Below are 6,000 nucleotides of genomic sequence, written 5' to 3'. Positions count from 1 at the left end.
GACTCTCTCCATCTCCAACACATCCCTCCTGAGGACTGGCGACAAGAACTGGACAGAATACTCCAGATGCGGTCGGACCAGAGTTTTATAAAGTGGAAGGATTATAGTTTTATCTCCGGAATACATCCCTTTCTTTATGCATGCTAATATTCTGCCGGCTTTGGCAGCTGCCGCTTGACATTGCGTGCTATTGCTTAGTCTATCCTCTACCAAGACTCCCAGATCTTTCTCCATTTTTGATTCCCCCAAAGAAATACAGATTTCAACCAAGACTCTTCCAAAACTTGGTTCGAACTCAAGTGGTGGCTTTTTGCTACCAAAACATGGCCCACATGAGGTATAGACTTTCATAACAAGATTTTCACATACTACACGGTCCTCTCCTCCGACCCTGATAGAACTGGGGACATCTAATCCTTGCTAAACTACTATTCATACACCTTCCTGCTCCCACCCCTCCCCTCTTCTGTCTAAGACAGCTCCCACAAATTTTCTTTGTAATCTCCCCATATCCATCCAACCTTAGACATCCATATGATCCATATGTTTAGTGCTGAAGTGCCTGGGTTAAGACGTGGCCCTATTCTTGGGGCCTTCTCACTGTTCCTTCTCTCCCTCTCTCTTCTTTTCTTAATCTCCTCTCCTCTTTCACCCCTCACATCCTCCCCCCACCACCACTTTCCCTTGTCCTTTGTTATAAATTGCTGTGCATTCGTATACTTGCTGATTATATTGTCTTCACTGCACAAAATGCTCTTGTTGCACTGTTATTTTACTGCACTGTTCATTACTGTTCAAAAAAAAAAAAAAAAGAGAAACACATTTTTGAAAATATATTTATCTGTCTCCATCAATTGTAACAATGTAGACTTTCATTTAATAATATGAATTTGCATAAACAAAAAAAATAAGAAATCAAAGAGAAAAATTCTCACTTGAAGCATGCAAAAGCTGTAACAAATGAGCTGCTTCTCATGGGGATCATATTATAATTCACCGTGAACACTCCTCCGATAATAAAATCACCGGTTTGAAAATACCCAAAATCCTCCCAAGTATCTCTTAGCTGTAAATCACAGGCTGCCGACGGATTATGAGTCACAGATCTGCTGGAACACAAAGCGGCCGAGCCTGGGAGTAATAGAAGTAAATACAAAATAAATAACACACAAAATGTGGTCATTGTCTTGCTAAATATCACACAAGTCAATGAAACAAAATATAAGAGAGTAAGTTAATTCAGCAAACGGAATAGTAAAGAAAAAAGAAATCTGTTGATCATTGATTCAATCAGAATTTGCTTTCATTTATGAAGCCCCTATGTCACGTCACATGCAGCGTGGTTTCCTCGGCTGAGCATGGCTAGTGATCTGCTCCATCTTTTATTGGAGTCATTCAAGATTTGAAATAAAATTAAATGAAAATAAGACTGAGAGTAGTGCTATGTTTAACATTTGCATAAGAATAAAAACTGTAAAAATTATTCTAAAGATTTCTTTTACTTGAGCTCCTTAGTTCATTTTTTAAATCATTTGCAAAGGGGAATTAAAAATAAAGTTTTTGCTAAAAAAAAAAATATATATATATATATATATATATATATATATACTTATCTAGGCTCTAGCTTCCAATGCTTCCTGGAGTGGCATCAATGGACCTCACCGTTACCTCCTGCTATAGCTAGGTTCTCAAAATCCCATGAGAACTGCCTCTGAAATGGGCTGGAGAATCTAAACCTAGCCATCCCAGGAGGCAACAGTGAGGAAAGGTGACATCACCCATGTCAGGGCTTTCCTTGGTTGGAGTCTGTAGCGCAGAGATTTATGCTCACCCTTGCAGATATCCACAGTCCAAGGTGACCAGGTAAGGAGGCCACCTGGGCTGTGAATCTGTACACGGGGGCTTGGCAGGAAAAGTGCTCCAATAAGCAGGACCGGCAGGAATACAAACTGAAGGATAGTCCAGGCACAACCGTAGTCAAAGGATGACACAAGTTAGGATAAACATGGAGTGGAGGCAAGGTCAGAAGCCGGAGTCAGTCTGGAAAACAAGCTCAGGAGACGAGAACACAGGAACTAAATCTGTCAACCAGGAACAATGAACTGACCTTGCTCTCAGGGAGAGGCAGTGTTTTATACCTTACTTAATCAACCAATTAGCTTCAGGAGGACAATGAGAGACAGGAGCATTCTCAGGTAAAGTCCAGTGCCTTATTGCTGCAGGCAATGCCAGATAATTAAGACTGGACCCATATGAGCTGAAGTGTGGTTCAGAGGCAGGATAACAGGCCCAGAACATTAAAGTACCCAGGTTCAAATTCCCTGCAAGGTATGGCACGGCGAGAGCTGTGACAACCCACACCTCCGCATTGGAATCTGGGGCCAAGGTAAGGGTCCTTCCACACGGGCTTTCCGCCCATCAGACTCCATTTTGCTTAGCGGGCATCGATCCGCTGAGCAGGCAGAGACGGGCCGATCCCTGCTTACTTTGCATAGACAGACCTGTCAGATCCTCGTTCTCCTCTATGGGAGATCAGATAAAAACGGATCGCCTGTCCGTTTTCATCCAATCCGATCCTCCAGACAGATCTAAAAAAGGGTTTCCATTCATCTGGATTTCACGGTCAGGATCGTGGACAGCGGCGGGTGTCAGCAGACATGTCAGTGCTGACATCTGCTGCCCCATAGTACATAAATGAAATTGATGTCCTTTTTTTCCCCCACAAATAGAGCTTTCTTTTGGTGGTATTTGATCACCTGTGCGATTTTTATTTTTTGCGCTATAAACAAAAAAAGAGCAACAATTCTGAAAAAATAAATATTTTTTTCACATTCTGCTATATGACATTCTCAAAAAAAAATGTAAAAATCAAATTTTTTTAACATTTTAGGCCAATTTATTTTCTGCTACATATTTTTGGTAAAAAAATATCACAATAAGCGTATTTTGATTGGTTTGTGCAAAAGTTATCGCGTCTACTAACTACGGGAAAGATTTATGTAATTTTTGTTGGTTTTTTTTTTTTTACTAGTAATGGCGGCGATCTGCGATTTTTAGCGGGACTGCGACATTGCGTGGGACAGGTCGGACCCCTAACTGACATTTTTGACACTTTTGGGGGATACCAGTGACATTACTACAGTAATCAGTGCTAAAAATATTCACTGTCACTGTAATAATGACACTGGCAGGGAAGAGGTTAACCCAGGGGCTATCAAAGGGTTAAATGTGAGCCTAGGGGGTGTTTTATAACTGTGAGGGGGATGAGCACCCAATCAGGTCTGAAAAACTGACAGGCAGACCCAGGGGCGTACCTGGGGTACTGATCCCTCCTGTGGCCATTCATAACTGAAGCATAGTAAACTGTGTTTACTATGCTTTGGTTCGTGAATGAACAGGAAGCTGTTCAGCACAAAGCACTTCCCATTCATTCACTGTCCTGTGCACCTGAGGTTTCAGAGAAATGAACTGGGGAATCTCTATCCTCAATCCTTTTATTTGTCTCAAAAGTGAGACATCAGGGGTCTGTTTAGACTCCTGATATTTTATTGAACCCCCCCCCCCCCCTCCCGCCCTCCACCAGGGAAGTTAAAAAGATATAAAATAAAAATAAACTTAAAAAAAAAAAAAGAAATTCTAAAAAAACAATAAATCACGTGGGCTTTGCTCTCTGAAGAACAGTCAGCATTTGGATCGCTCTTCATAAAACAAAGGCGTTGAAGAGACATGTTGCCTGCCCTGTCACGTAGGCTGTTCGGGGCCCTGTGATTTCTAACAGCAGCCATCTACAGGCAGAAGATTGTGGGGAGACAGGCAGACCATTGCCCCCCCCCCCCATAACACAAACACTGGCCTTCATATCACTATCATCAGCTGTTTTCATGAAAGCTTGTGATTAAAATAATGTAAGCTTTCCAAGTGATGTTATTAATATATTAAGGCTTATATAACATTTCATTGGTTGGCGTTTACTTTAACCCTTTTGCTGATATGGACATAAGGCTTACTATAGCTGTTGAGTTTAAAAAAAAAAAAAAAAAAAAAAAAAAAAGCCCATCCAGTTCAACCAATAGAGAAAAGGTCATCAGGCATCTCTTGTGATTGACGTTACATCTACATTGCTGGACGACGATATTGGCAAATAATTTGCATTGAGGAACATTTTTTAGTATTTTTTTTAGAATAAAGGGCTTTTTCACAGTGTGATTGTTTTTATTCCTATTAAAATTTAATTTGTGAATGACTAACAAGGGATACTATATACCCCCTACACAATAATGTTAGCAAGAGGGCAAGATTCAAGGATATCCACCTATTTTCTTCCGGATTCTAATTAGTTCCCCCACAGACCCCCACATGCACTGGGCCAGGGATGTGGGGATGAGGCCCTTCTTCCCATTAACAGAGAAGCAAGGTGCCTTCTGAGGGTGCCCTTGTGCACCACCATGAGGTGCCACCCCCAGTGTTGAGGATATGAGGCCTGGTATGGTTCAGGAAGGGACACACACTCACTGAGTCCCCAAAAAATATTACTAAGTACTAAATGGTATTCACCAGAGCACCTGATGGTGGAGATGGGTTTTTCTGCATGTTTTGCTGCATGTTAGCACCAGGTCCTGGTCCTCAGGATCGCCCCACATGGAGATGAGCAGGCCAGGGTCCGATTGCACATATAGCAGGTAGGGATCAAACAGAAGTGTAGTCAATAAACAAGCCAAAGGTCAGTACCAAGTGGTCACAGATTTTGATCAAGTGAAAGCATAGTTGAGGAACAAGCCAAGGTCAGTAATGGGCAGTAGTGAAGATACAGAAGGTAGCAGGAGAGACAAAAGCAAAATATTAGCTGGATAGAGCACAATAATCAGGTATCAGGCATCTCTTGTGATTGACATTAGATCTACATTGCTGGACGATGATATTGCCAATTAATTTGCATCAGGAAAAATTTTTTTGTATTTTTTTTGGAATAAAGGGCTTTTTCACACTGTGGTTGTTTTTATTTCCTATTAGAATTCAATTTGTGAATGACTAACAAGGGATACTATATAGAACTTACTCAATAACGTTAGCGAGAAGGCCAGATAGATAGATATTTATCAATTTTTTTTTGCAGATCCTGATAAGTCCACCAACAGACCCTCCCATCCACTGGGCCAGGGATGTGGGAATGAGGCCCTTCTTCCCATCAACAGAGGAGCAAGGTGCCTTCTGAGGATGCCCTTGTGAGGTGCCACCCCAGTGTTGAGGACATGAGGCCTGGTATGGTTCAGGAAGGGATGCACATTAACTGAGCCCCCATTTCCTGACATTGACATTAGATCTACATTGCTGGACGATGATATTGGCAATTATTTTGTATTGGGTAAAATTTTTTAGTATTTTTTTTTAGAAAAAAGAGCTTTTTCACAGTGTGGTTGTTTTTATTTCCTATTAAAATTTAATTTGTGAATGACTAACAAAGTATACTATTTTCCCTCTACTCAATAACATTAGCAACAGGGCAAGATACATGGATATTTACCTATTTTTATCCAGATCCTGATAAGTCCCACAACAGACCCTCACATCCACTGGGCCAGGGATGTGGGGATGAGGCCCTTCTTCCCATCAACGGAAGAGCAAGGTGCCTTCTGGTGGTGCCCATGTGCCCCACCATGAGGTGCCACCCCAGTGTTGAGGACACAAGGCCTGGTATGGTTCAGGAACAGATGCACACTCACTGAGCCCCCATTTCCTGACCATTTAGGGCACATATTATTTAAATAATTGGTGTTTAGCACATCTGATATATTCATCCCATCACAACTACAGGAATGCCTGTCTCCCTCCACAGGAACAGGCACATACAGGAAAGTCAAGTCTGACTCCCATCCATGTGTGTGTTCACCGGACCCAGCCGTCCAACTTGGAAGCTGTCATTAGCCTGGCACTGCTGTACCAATAAATATCACCTTATCGATAATTTGCATTTTTATTCTTGTGGGTGATTGTGTAGGCGGG

This window comes from Pelophylax lessonae (genome assembly GCF_965119305.1).
Source record: "Pelophylax lessonae genome assembly, chromosome: 10".
NCBI lineage: Eukaryota > Metazoa > Chordata > Amphibia > Anura > Ranidae > Pelophylax > Pelophylax lessonae.
This window is presented reverse-complemented; position numbering follows the sequence as displayed.